We start from the raw sequence: 14,800 nt of genomic DNA on the forward strand, positions 1-14,800 counted from the left end.
CCCGTGGTGGGGGCAGTGGATACTCCTGAAACTAAAATTCTAATATGAGTGTCTCACCAATCTGTTCAAGTATTGAAATACAATAAAGAAATTTATAATGAAACTACCAACAGTATCAATTGACTCTTTCTGTTCAATAATCCAGAATCCCCATCAACATTTACATCCTGCCATTCACCATCGTCATCATTAATGCCACAAAACCCAGCTCTGTACATTTTTTCAACTGCTGCTCATTGAAAACTGCATTGCCAGCCGTGTCCATTCAATGAACACTGTTTAGAGCTAAGCGTCGGAGGCAAGGTGCATCCGCCTGCATTATCGATGTAGAGATTGGGTTCAAGGCGAACAACCTGTCAGGTCTAAGTAGCTTGATGGTGGCAGTGGCAGGATTCTACCCCAGATCCATCTGGACACCCTGCAGCTCCCCAGCCTCCATGGAATACACAGACGGTTACAGCAAACTTTGCCAATCCTAACACATCCAAGAATACAGTTGTTTTGCTTTTTCTTATATAGGGATTTGGTTTGTTTTGTCCTCACACGTCTTCGACCGTCGCTGCCTCTCTTGTTTCTCTTCTTTCTCCTCACTTCCACTTTCTCTCCCCGAGGACACTAAAGAGTAGTAGCTTGAACTTTCTGGCTTTTGAAATCTCAGATGAGCAGGCCTTGCTGAGGTCACAGCACCCTCCTGAGACCTCACTTCTCCAGCAAATAATAGGCAAGACACACCCTGGCTCCCTGTGCAGAAAGGACCCCCCCCCCTCGGCATAAGTACAAAGAGAGACACTGTGCAGCTACGAGAGAAAGAGGACCAGCCACGGTAACAATTATAAAATGCAAATTGAGAAATGGAATATGTGGATTTTGCCTATCAAATTAAAAGTCTCAGCTATAATGGCACCACATTCTCAAAACGGAGTGATAGCTGCTCCTGTTTTGCCTTTGTCAACTGCTCTGCCTCCTTGAGAAAACAGCTTAGCAAAGCATACAAGAGCCCTGAAAACGCTGCCCCTCTGGATTAAAAAGGAGACTCGAACTCAAACCATCTAAAATTTGCAGGGATTTGTGTGAAATACTGCTTACAGCAACACATAAACAGGAAACATGAGATAATTCAGAGCTACAATAAATTGCTAAGTAATTTATGATATGTAAACACTAAAATTGTAATCAAGTAAAATACCACGCAACCTAGAGAACACTGCCCAGCTTCAACCAACACCTGATCTAGGGTTCAACTGTCCGAAAATCCCTCATAAATAGGATCACATTAGGAATTTTTATGTGTCTGCCCTCTTTTGTTCACTATCATGCTTATTTCATGTACCAGTCATTTTTGTGTGTGTGGTATTTCTTCAGGTAAAATGAACACAACTTGTTTATGCAACCAGCTTGGTTGGATATTTGAAGAACGAACCTTTTTATGAGTGTCGTTTATGCAGGTCATCTTGAGGGCCCATTTGCATATCCTTGGTATAGGTACTTGGGAGGAGAATTTGGGTCCATGTGGTAAATGTCACTAGCAATGTGTGAAATTTCTTGTTGCTTCCACGTTCTTCTCATTAGCACTTACTACTCTCCATTTTTTTCATCTGAGCCTCTGTTACATGTGGTTTGAGTTTGCGTGTCCCTCCTCACTGCTGACATCGAAGAGCTTGACTGTCACACACTGACTGTCATGGGGCTTCTTTTGACAAGTGTTCCAAAAATCAAGTTTTCTTCTTAAAATATTGAGTTACAGAAGCCCTATCATTTTGAGACTTTTGTTTGACTATAAGACCACACACATGTACATTTACATAACAAAATACACAGAGGTGGCCTACAAAATTTTGCTACCCTCAGTTCATATTGATTTTCTTTTATTTTTTCTAGAAGTTTGATAGGTAAGTTTATGGTCCACTTTGAGTTACTATTTGTGTCTGGTATGAGGTCAGGGTGAAAAGTTATCATTTTCCATGTGATATCAAGTTTTCCAACACCATTAGTTGAAAAGACTCCATTGAATCATTTTTCTCAAATACCAGTTGTTCATATGCATGTAGGTATATTTGGGGCTCTATCCTGCCACTGATACTGATAATGATATAATACCCTCTTGTTCATGGTAAGCTTATGTATATTCTGAAATTAGATAATATATTTGCTCCATCTGCCTGTGTTTTTGGTTTGGGCTTCTTAATTTCAATAAGAAAAAGAAAAGCCCATGAGAGTGAGAGATTTTGATCATGATTTCACTGAATTAGCAGATATATTTGGAGATTGACAGCCTAGTAATATTGAACTTTCCAATCCATGAACATGGTATAGCTCCGTTAACCAACAGTTAAAATTTCTCATTGCTTTAAGAGTTTTCAATAAATACATCTTATACATATTTCATATTTTCCCCCAAGTATGTAAATGTTCTAAAACAGTGGTGTTTTTTAAAAACTTAACTCACATTTTTTATGGCTAATAGATAAAAACACAATTGATTTTGAATATTGACCTCATTCCTAAAAACACAGCTATTTCTAGCATTCTTTTGTCATTTCTTAGGGTTTGTTGGATATGTAGTGTTGTCATCTGGTAAAGGTGGCTCTACTTCTTTCTTCACACTGTTGGGCTTCTCATTTCTTACTGTGCCAGCTAGAACCACCACTACAATGTTGACTAGAAGAGGAATCAGCATTCTAGCTTTGCTCCTGACCACACAAGAACAGTGTCCTGTTTCTCATCATTATGTACATTAAATACTGATTTTTTCCAGAGATGTTCTTTAACAAATTGAAGACATTTCTACTTCTATTTAACTTCGAGCTGTCACTTTTCTTAGTATTTAGACAATACCATAAATGATCACATGACTTTTCTGCTTTGCTCTGCTAAAAGTAACTTGTCTTATTCCATATTTATGTGATATGAACCTTATATTCCCGAGACTAACTCCACTTGGCCATGAGGAATTATCCTGTTATACTGAGGGATGCAATTTAGCCATATTTTGTCAAGGATTTTTGCATCTGCATTCACAAAAGTAGTTGGACTGATTTTACCTTTTGTAATTTATACAATGTACTTGGCTTTGTATGATAGTAATGCTGACTGCATGAGATAGTTTGGACAGCGGGTGTGGTAAAGGCAGAAACAGGGGAGGGCAAACAATAGGAGAGTCACATACATGGAATGAGGCAGCCATTAATTTCCATATGTGGATACAAACCTGACTTCATCTCAGTTCCAGATTCAACCTGGGTTTTAAAAAATGCAAATTCATGTCTTTAAAAAACTTAAAATAGCAAACAACACACAAAACAAGAAATTCCCCCTCTCCTCCAACACAGTCCCTCTGACCAAGGCCCAGAGTTGCACACATACTCAAAGGGAAATCAGACTGAAGTCCAGGGTCCAGCAAACAGGATCCATGTGGAGCAGCACAACGGTTCAAATGGCTTATTCTCTGTTTGCTTGCACCAGGATCCCATACGGGTGCCAGTTCTTGTCCTGGCTGCTTCACTTTCCGTCCAGCTCCCTGGTTGTGGCCTGGGAAAGCAGTAGAGGATGGCCCAGCGCCTTGGGATGCTGTACCCCATGGGAGATTCGTAGGAGGTGCCTGGCTTCTGGCTTTGAATTGGCAGGTTTGACCGGTATGGCCTCTTGGGGATGGGTGACTGCTTGGGCTGAAATGACCTCAAGCTCCCTTCCTGACCCTGCGATTTCATTTCTCTGTGTTCCCAAAACCCCAAGTGCACCCCTAGGTGCACAGGATTATTGGGGTCCACAAGTAGGGACCCTGCAGAGACAAGAAGCCTTCAAGAAGTCAAATCACAATGTAAGATCCACATCCACTCCCTCTTCCCATTTTATCTAGAACCATCCACATAACAACGAGAGCTCCCCAAGGCCATTTAAAAAGACCCAGACAGCTGGGTGGGGACTGAGGAGTGGACGCTCTTGAAGCCCTCACTGAGTTATAGCCATTCTCACTCTATACACTATCTAAAGATCACACCAGCATGCAAACATCTTAGCTGCCGACTGACAATTTCTGTCCTAAACCCCACTTTGACAGCACAGACTCAGACTTCATTTGCAGAACTGACTCCAGACCATCCCTGGAGATGAAGCAGCAGAGCTGCGGAAGGTGCTTTCATGACACCAGTGTACCAGGCACTCTGTCCAGCTCCTCTCCGAGGCAGCCGAGCAGCCCAGAGGCTACACAATGTGGCTTTTGTTCAAGTGGCAATTAGCAGAAATCATACAACAGGGCAGTATCATTGTGCAAAGGATTCGGCCAAAGTAGACATGGGCCAGTTTTCATTAGACCAGCCATAAGCTGGAGAACTCTCTTTTTAAAAATTAAGCAAGCTCTCAGCCTCTCTGCTCCAGTCCTAACAATGCAGAGAAGTGTGTGCCCCTCTCACCGAAGGACAGTACCTGGAGGACACACTGGGGGATCTCTCTAAGTGTTGGCTCTTTGATTGACAAATGCATTCATGGCGAAATTGCTGGTGTGATTTTACTCATTATTAGGAAAATGAAGGGGCTGAATTGTGCTGTCTCGTGGCTGGGCTGCCACTTATAATAGAATCTCTGGTTATTTCACTTTATGTGAAAGCAGACATCAGAGGATGAGGATCCATTTTGGTCCCCGTGCAGCAGAGTTGGAGGAAGGGGAGCTTGCACACAGCAAGCTGGGGCGGACAGCACAGGCTCAGCAGGTCTACCAGATGCCCAAAGCTCAGCTCTTTCCCATCTACCCTCTCCTGTGTGGTTATTAAGTCCCAGACCAGTGTCTCCTTCCATGCAACATCCATCCCTTTGTGGACAGAAAAAGACCCTGTGTCTTCTAAGTGTTCACAACCTTCATGCTCCCTTGTACTTCCTCCTGATTTCTCCCATCTCTGCTCATTCTTCCAACCCCTGACCTAAGGACTGGGGCCTTTGCCCTGCAAAAAGAAAGACTCAAGGCCTCTTCACCCCTGCCAAGGCTTTCAGCAATCAACACGAGGACACCGCTGTGGATCCCTCCAGCTTCCCAAGGAAGAGCCAGCTGCACAATGCAGCCAGCCAGTGTCCCCCTGTGTCTCGGGGTGAGCTCGACTGTGTCCTTGGGTGAGCTCCGCTGGGTCCCAAGGTGGGCTCCAGGACCAAGGGGTCCCAGGAGTAGAAGCTTCCACCTTGCTGTCTCATGTGCTGGTGTCTGGGAGGCTCTCGAGCACACAGACACCAGTTCTGCCTACTCCTCCAGATTGGCTCCAGGGATGGCCCCGACCACTGGACCTCTGTGCTACCTGAAGGACTGGACCCCTGGTCAGGAGGTGCCTGCAGAGTCCTGCGGGAAGGCCCTGCACGCCCTCACTCACAGAGTAGAGGGACTAAATGGAAGCACAGAAAGAACTCGAGGTTCAAGGAATGCCCTTGGGTTGGAAGTGCTGGCATTCGAGGACAAGGTGCCATCCGAAGGGCTGAGGTCTCCTGCAGCATAAACACCCCATAGACAAGGAGGCTGGGCTGGGGTGAAATGACTCTTCCAAGTAGTTTAGAATTTGGAGAATCTAGCACCATGGATGCAATCTTCCCACCACTGGCATGACACTTTCTCTTTTCAAATAGAAACTTAAAATTTCAAAAATCAAATGTGCAGTCAGAAGCCATAAAAGCATTTTGCTATGATGATTTTTTCACACAGTCACCCCCACTCCCTAGGCAGAACTCTACATATGTTTTCAAATCAAGCTCCTTTCATCCCAGCTTTTTAAAATGGTTCATTACAGCGTAAAGAACCTGAATGGAAGGACAAGCCAGATCTGAGTTTGAAATCTGGCCTCACACTTACTTAACTGTGCGGCCTTGGACCAGGCCCTAGCCCTCGGAGATTCATCTGCTTGCCTATGAAGTGGGTGTACGAGTCTGTTAGAGCTGTGGTGGGAATCCAAGAGGAGGGGGGTTCCTTATGAAGCACCAAAGGCAACCTTGAATGTGATCTTTCTGGAATCCATTCAATCATGGTTAAAGTCAAACGGTACACTTCGGACACAGAGACGAATCTCTAACCAAGAGACCAAGGAGACAGAACTGCAGTTAGGGATACCAGCAGAGACCAGGACTGCCGTAGGTGTGTCCCAGGAACAATGAGGTTTCTAACAGATCAGAGCATCTACCTGAGTCATTTTGAATGAGTTTACTGACACTTCCGCTTTGCCGTAGTAGCCGGGGAGCTCTGATTGGCTGGTGGCAACTGTTGCCCAGTTAACTAGTCTGAAAGTCACAGCCAGCCGTGGCCCGTTGCTAAGTAAAGCTGGTCTCAGGGATAGAGCAGGTTGCTTTGGGGGACTGGCTCTGTGAGATGACTCGATGACTGGCACCCAGGACAGCAATTTCTCCTGTGGAACCCAGACACCATTCCAAAAGTTGTGGCAGCAATGACTCCATCCACAATATCTTAGGTTTTCAGCACTCAGGGCTGTTAAAGGAAGTTGGTAACCATAGAGAAGGCCAACTAATCTTCTTATATCCAAGTGAGGCATGCCCTCTGACAGTTAATTGCACATACAGATATGTCCCCAGGGAGAATGGGTCTCCTGACCACCTACCTCCAAGGCCTTGCAACTACCTCTCCACTCCCCTAGCTAGGTCCCTGGCCCTCATCTCCTCTGGAAGCCCCTGCCAAGGATGGCTTACCTCCTACACCGTGGAGTCCCAGGATCCTGGCTACTGGCAACAGTAAAGGCAGCCCAGCCTGGCTTTCCCTGGTCACCAGCAAGGACCTCACCTCTGCAGGAACCACGGGTGTGGCGGTCCTGGGAGCAGTTGCCATGAATTCCTGCCTGTGCAACAGCCACAGGGATGTGTCAAGCCCATTCTTCCCTAATCAGGCCTCCTTGTGGACAGGGGGAGGCACCATAACATAGAATGCCTCCTTCAGGGCGCGGGCATTTTCTCTCTTCTTGTCAATCATGTGCTCTAGCATTTAGCAAATGAAACATAATGCATCTTCTCAATCATTACTGGGTTTCCTTCCGGTTGGGGAAATTCTAGGCTTTTTAAAAATTATTTGCTTTTATTTACTTTTATCGGAAAGGCAGACTTAATGGAGAAGAAGAGACAGACAGATCTTTTCATCCACTGGTTCACTCCCAAAGTGGCCACAATGGCTGGAGTGAGTCAACTCAAAGCCAGGAGCCAGGAGCTTCCTCCAGGTCTCCCACACGGGTGCAGGGTCCCAAAGCCTTGGGCCACCCTTGACTGCTTTCCCAGGTCACAAGCAGGGAGTTGAGTGGGAAGCGGAGCAGCCGGGACACGAACTGATGCCTATAATGGATATCAACGCTTGAAGGTGGAGGATTAGCCAGCTGAGCCATCAGACTATCCCCCCAGAAGTTCTAGGCTTTTAAATGAAGCCCTAGTAGTGACACCTAGTAGTGACACTGGGTCTCAGAGCAGGCAGGGCCTTGGGGACCACCTCACTCAGGTCAGAGGGCCCAGGGTCCAAACAGGGGAGGCATGCCTCCCAGTACACCAGGGACAATGCCAAGATGAGCTGCAGGCCTCCAGGTCCACAGTCTGCCCTGCCAGAGGATGGAGTGCTGGGAGCAGCTTCCTTCCGCGTGTCAGAGCAGGAGCTACAGCAGGTGACAGCTGGGCTTCCATCAACTGGACAGGTTCGCAGTACTCCAGTTTAGTAAACGGCCTTTGTGACAGAGTCAAACTCAGGCAAGGGATGGCTGGATAAACCCCAAATCACCCCATCTGCTGGGGCAGGAGTGCCAGAAGATGCCAAATGACACCGAGACAAGGGGTCAGCTATACAGATGTGTTTTCCAGGCTCAGTAAGTAGTACATGGCTCATACGAACTTTTGCTTAAAGATGCAGTAGGAGGGAAATTTGCTGTTTGAAATTCGAATGTAACTAGGGATTCAATATTTTGTCTGGAAAACAGCCAAACAGAGAGCTTTTCAAGTTATACAGCATCCAAAATCAGCACCCCACTAAAACACAGGAGGATAAAGCTGTAAGTCAAGGTACTATTCGGGGGCTAAACTGTTTCTGACACAGCCAACTCTAAGACAGGATAAAATGGGCAGGATTTTTTTTAGAAGGGCACATTGTCAACCCCAGCAAATGTGGGCTTTGTTGAGTTTAACTGGTCCTTCAGGCTATGGCAGGGCTGGGTCTGCAGGACTGTGTCGGGCACCTGGCACTGACCTCCGGGATTCCAAGCCTCACTTGCATTGTCCCTGCAGTGTCCCTTGCATTGCATGGACACTGAATGAGATCTGTCACCAAGAATCCTGGCACCATGTGAGCCCTCCAACACAAGGAGACATCCCCACCTGCTTCCTCCTCTGTGTTCTGCTTTCATTTAGTATTAACACAAGTCCACGCAGTGCTGGGATTTGCCTGAACGTGTGTTCTGCTCTGGGAACACGGAGCACAGCATGGGGCACAGGTTTGCATTCAGCCCCTGTACTCCATGTTCATCTCAGCTATGACACAGCTCTGACTTTCCTTAGATGATCTTAATGCTTCTGGAAAGAACTGATTACATGCCTTGATCTAGAATTTTCTTCCATCACGATTGACCTAAAGCTTTTCTCCTGACTCAAACCTCATACCATGTGTTTTGGGAGTATACCTATCGCGGCCTCTCAGGCCATGTCCACTGCTGTGACGTCATCACTCCGTTGGCCATAGCCGGAAGGCTGAGGACATGCACTGAGACGGCTCTTCCTTCCCCCTTCCAGTGCTGTTAGCTTCAGAAAAAAATCACTGTGTACAGCACACACTTCTGACTTGTGTCTTTTCTCCATCAGGTATTTATTCATATCAATAGTGGTGTGAGGATCTTTATTTTAATTCAATGTTATTCTACTCGTTTTATTCCTCAAATTATTTCTATTATGGTCACCAGGGAATTCGATATTCCTAGGTCTGGTTGGAGAATAGGTTGTTTTCATTTTCCAACACTTTTCTACCTTCTAGCATTATCATTTTTTACTAAACAGTCTTGCCATAAAAATCAGAAAGATGGCTCCAGCATCACACGTGGGTGCCAGTATAAGTCCCAGCTGCTACACTTTCCACTCTCCCTGCTAACACGCACGAGAAAGCTGCAGAAAATGACACAAGTGCTTGGGCCCCTGCACCCACTTGGGTGACCCAGAGGAAGCTCCTGAAGTCAGATGGGTCCTGGCTCCAGCTGTTATGGACATCTGGGGAGTGAACCAGTGGATAGATCTCTCTCGCTCTAACTCTGATTTGGAAATAAATAAATATGGATCTAGTTTAACCAGATTAACTATGCTTGGCCTCATTCACACATATCACCCCCTCTTCCTAAGGGTAATAGGAGCCAGGACCTTGTCAAACACCCAGATGTTCAAAGTTCGGGCCAACACAGAATTGGAAACTGGCTGCTGTGCTTCCGAAACAGGGTAAGAAAGTTGGCAGCTGCCCATGGAGTTACTTGTGCCAATAGCTTCTCCACTCACTTCACCTCATGCCCACTCCAGTCTTACTGGATGGTCTCATGGTGCTTTGCCCAAGGTCACCCAGAAAAACTCTAAAAGCCTGGCACCTGGTCAGGGCCTGAGAAGCAGACCTGCAGCTATTCACCGGAGAGTCACCCTCAGCTGCTTTGGAGTGGCAGGGCAGAGCCGAGCCGCTGTAGCAGGTACAGACAGTCCATGGAAGCCAAGATGGTTGCCGTCTGGCTCTCCATGGAAAATCTCTGCTCACCTCTGCTCTCCATCACTGCGCAACATGGCCTCGTGGTGATGAAGACATGATGTAATAAACGTGGGCACAGACCACCAGGCCCTTACCTGCTCCTCACTTCGTCCAGCCCCTGTTTATAAATGATGAAAATGCATCCTGGCCCAAGCTCCCAGCTCTCAAGGGGTCGAGCTGGGACTTGAGACCCCGCACAGCCGTTCCTACATGAGTCCTAAGGCTGCCAGGACCTAGAACCGAGGGTCGGGGAGGGGGAGCTTCACAGCCCTGAGATTGGAGCTGCTTTTCTATCTTGATGCATTCATGATGCATCCACAATGCAGGGCAGGGAGACAAACCTCTGCCTTGTAGATTAATTGTTCCTGAAAGAAAGCCGCCATTCACCAACGCTGATTTTGATTAAAATAATCAAGATGATTTCCTACTTCCAAAATCCTGACAAAATCGCTTTTTTATCTACATAGACAAAAAAAAAAAAAAACCCTAAGCGAGGATTATTTAAATCAAGATGATGTACAACACGCATCCTAATTACTACACAATTACCTAGCTAAAAAGTGGATATTGGTGAATGCTGTTTGCTGTTGGCAGTCAAAGCCAAATTAATAGCATTCTAGGCTGATGTGGCTCACAGATAACATGAAATTAATGTGACTCGGAGCCAGTGTGTTTATAAGCAAAGCCCAACTACAAAGAGAAAGGAAACATTTTCAGATGCAAAAATATGCCCCTGAACACAAGCCAAGCATGGATTTTTTAATTAAAGCAACCCAGAGCTGCTTCTTTTCTCCTGCTGATTGTTCCTTTGGCATGTCAGCAGGAGGTGTCCAGGCCTGGACACTGGGCCTGGGATCCTGAGGCCAGCTGTGGGTCAGAAAACAAGTCAGCCAAGCCAAGAAGTCAGCTCTAGTGGCAGTTTGAGCCCCCATTCTCGGGAATAGGGTTGCCTGGCCTGGCCCTCTCTGCATGTCCAAAGGCCTGGCACAGGCTTCCTGGAGTCAGGCCAAAGTTGAGCAAGCAGTTGGGGTCCACCTCCTGTGGTGGCACCAGGCTCTGCGGCCCCTCTGCGCAATCAGGCTGTAGCCTGACCCTGGGGTGCTTTTCTGGTTAATGTGGTTTTGGCCACCAACATGGTGAAGCAGGACCCGGGGCTGCACTTGAAGGCTACCCTGGGTCTGCATTTCTACATCTGAGAAATGGGCATGTAGCCTTCTCACAGCATGATGACACAGGTGACACAGCCCAGCATGGGGCAAGTTCTCCATCCATCGTTGTTGAGTGTGGCATCTGCCCCGAGAGGGTCACAGTTGGAAGTGTCTTGTGGAGACTTTCTGATCACGCTGCCCAAGAATGTTGCCTCAGCACCCATAGGGACCCCACCCATGGGTGGAGCAGAACCCAGCCCACCTGACTGCCCACTTCCAGCAGCCTCCCTTTCCTCTTGGCAGGGAGCTCGTTAATCCCAGCTGTCATCTTGTTTGCTGTCATCTCTGTGGACTTGAGCCTGTGGGCATCCTGACCCCTGATCCCTTTTAATCATGACCCTCCTGCAGCTCACAGCAGCCCTTGTACCCCCATGCAGAAGTTCACCCTTGGGCACTCATTTAGAAGTAAACACTGGAAAAGAACAGCAGGACAGAGCTATTCCATCCATAGAAGAAAACCGCTGCCCCCTGACCATGACCACAGCCTGCGAGGAACACCTCGAGAACCCCATGCAGACAAGACAAGAACGGGCGGAGGCAGAGAGGCCGGCCAGCTGCCTGACCCTCCACTGTGTGCCGGCCGGCTTTGGCCTCATCGGTGATCACCACTGCTGTCCTCGCTTCCTCGCCCTTGCTCCCTTCCTCACTTCCGGCTATGCATCCCCAGGCCACATGGAAACCATCTCTCCCAGAGTCTTCAACCTCCCTGGCTACCTGTGCTCTTCCAGCCCCCGCACATGCCAACCTGGGGGCTGCTGCCTCTCAGATCCCAGCGGCAACGAACTCATACAGCCTGTGCCCTGGGATTTAAATGCTTGACACGCTGTCTCCTAGGCCCAGCAGAGACATCCAGCACTATGTGGGGTGCCTGTGGCTAAACCCTTCTTGGTTCCCAGCACCCCAAGGTCCCAAGTGCCCCAGCAGTGAGGACACCCAGCACCCACCCAATTCCATATACATCCAGGCCAGGCCTGCAAGCTCCCCCCACCCGAAGAACCATGCCAAGTTCTCAACACTGTGAGACCATCCGTGAGGCTTCCTGGCCCAGAACGTGGGCATAGGCGCTGCAGAGGTAAGGCTGCCGGGCTCCTGCAGAGGGACCCCAGCACTGGCTGAGCCAGCACCCATCTTCCTTGACCTCCAAGAACCTCCCGCCTGGGCCCTGGATCCAGTGCCCAGCCCTTGGGCCTCCCTAGCTCTGGATCTGGTGCCCAGCCTTGGATGGGGACTCCTGTCCAGACTAGAGACACCAAGATCAACCAGCTGGTCTACTGCACCTGACAGTTGGTGCCACCTTTTCCCAAAGGCAAGGTGTTACTTCCTTCCAACCCAAAGAGCCACCCTTGCATTCCAGACCCCAGATCGGCATCTCTGTGCTCCAAACGCTCCTTGCAGCTTGGGTTCCAGGAACGCCCCTGGCAGGCACAGCAAGCTTCAGCATGGGAAAGAGCATGAGCTGGGATTGAGATACTGCGCCATCTTGGACAAAGCCTGCAATTGACGTTCAGTTTCTATGGCTGTGAAGTGGAGAGAAGAATCTCACATCACACATACCTGGGACTGTTGGGGAGACTGTGGGCCTATGTGAAAAAGCCCTGAAGACACAGATAACAACCACCGTGGTGGCACTGGTGCTTTTGATACCACGTGTGACAGTGGCTTAGCCTGCACAACTACATACAAGGCAATGGGGAGGAGCAGTCCCAGGACAGGGGAGGGTCCCTGTGCACCAGTGCAGTGGACCCTGCTGAGCTGGAGCTGGGAGGACTAGGATGCTGGCCTCGGGACACACACATCTTAGTGCCCACCTGATCTCCAGGCTAACGTAGGGCAGACTTCAGGCACTGTGCATGTCCCTAGAATGCAGCACAAACAATGCCAGCTGCTGCCACAGGTCCTAGTTGAGAACACACGGGGCCTCTGTCTACCCTAGGGGCTTCCAACCAAGGAGAAATGGCATAACAGTCCCCCGTGCTCCTCTGAAAAGGTCAACGGGGTGTCCGAACACCCCCTGTGCCTTCCCCCTGCACGTGGCTGGTAGGAGCCCAGGGGAGATCAGGCAGGCACTGACGCTGAGCCTGGAAAGTTCCATGGTGGTTTCTGACTGATGTGCTGATTTCTGTGCCAGCTCCCCTCTGGGACTCTCTCCTGTACAGTCCACCAAGGAAATGGGCACATCTGACTCTCCTATTTGTGGACACTTTGTCTCAAGCCCCAAAACCTAATGACACCATTGACCCCAGAGGGCTGCTCTTTCTAGGTGTGGCAAGAGTGGAAATATAGTGGTTCAGCCTTGACTACTTTCAATGTCCACCACTGAGTACAGCTCCCAGAGACCATAATAGGAGCCAGCATTATAGCTTAGCAGGTAAAGCTGCTACCTGCAACACTGGAAATCCCATGCAGGTGCTGGTTCATGTCCCAGCTGGTCCATTTCTGATCCAGCTCCCAGCTAACAGCCTGGAAAAGCAGTCAACAATGACCCAAGTACCCACATGGGCAACCCAGAAGAAGCTCCTGGCTCCTGGCTTCAACATAGCCCAGCCCTGACCACTGGGGCCATCTGGAATATGAGCCAGTGGTTGGGAGATTCTCTCTCTCTCTCTCTAACTCTACCTTTCAAATAAATAAATAAATAAATCTTTTTAAAACTAAGTAAATTCCCCCTCCTTCAACATTTGCCTGGGAAAGCCAATAGCCAGAAGCCTTTTAGTCTAGACCACATCACCCTTTGACTGCAGACCAACAGGGCAGACATTCTGGCAGATTCTCCAGGCTTTGTGCCCAAAAAGCTAAAAAACAAAAAAAAAAATCCAACAAATGCATCCCACCAATGCAGAGCCCCAATCATCCAGTCATCTTGTTCCAACTCAAAGCCAAACCCTGGCTTGGCCTTCACGGGTACTTGGTCAGAAGAGACTTTGCTTTTGTTTCCTTGCTTGCTTCTGGATTCTGTGGTAGGGAAGGACGTTGGTTTACTGGCTTTGGCTGGTCACTGCTCCCGGTCACCTTGACGTTAGCTCCTGCCGCAGGATCAAGATGAAGCCAGTGCGAGTGTTGGCAGACACAACCAAGACACGGTGCTCGGCAAACCTGAGCGATGCAGCAAAGAGCAACCAAGCCCAGTTTTTGAGATCTCTGTGCTCACCCCAAACTTTCCAATGAGATGGCGCTGATGGAGGGCAAAGTCACTGTGCCCAGGCATGCAATCCGCCAGCCGATGATTTTAAAATGAGACATTTCACAGGTTTGCATCATGTCTGCCTCTCATAGCCACCTTCCACCCACAACTGTAAGAACAAACTTAACTTTTCTAAACAAAATAATTTCATCATTTTGTGTGGCATTAACACCCCGCTACTTCGATATGTTATCTATATTTTTCTTGTTGACACCCAACCAATTCAGAGCTAAAAATCCATCCTACAGTTTTCCTGTGGGTCGTAAATCATAAAAAGGTTATATTTTATGAAAGCTGAAGCTGAGAAGTAAACAGCATATTTATATCCAAAGAGTTTCATCCATTAAGTAGCACTGACAGGGCCCTGTGGGCCAGAATCTAGTTTTCTTACTTAAAAAGCTTAGTTCTTTTGTAGACTCCTGCAGGGACCTATAACAGTTGGAATTGGGTTTTTTATGCCTTTGAGGCCTCCGAATGAATGTTACGCTTTTCCATTATTTTCTTTTTTCTTTTGAGAAAACTAGGCTACCTGCTTATTGCCTAAAACCTACACCCCAGGACTGTGCTGTCGTGAGATCTGTCTTCCGCCCTCTCCTCCCTCCACTCACCGACATCTCCCAACCTGGTCTGGCTCCAGTGATGGGCAAGGTGACCGTGCCTTGCCAGGGGTGGGAGAAGGGGCCTGCTTGGCAT

Source organism: Ochotona curzoniae, unplaced genomic scaffold, assembly GCF_017591425.1.
Source record: "Ochotona curzoniae isolate NIBS_2020 unplaced genomic scaffold, NIBS_Ocur_1.0 contig_66, whole genome shotgun sequence".
Classification (NCBI taxonomy): domain Eukaryota; kingdom Metazoa; phylum Chordata; class Mammalia; order Lagomorpha; family Ochotonidae; genus Ochotona; species Ochotona curzoniae.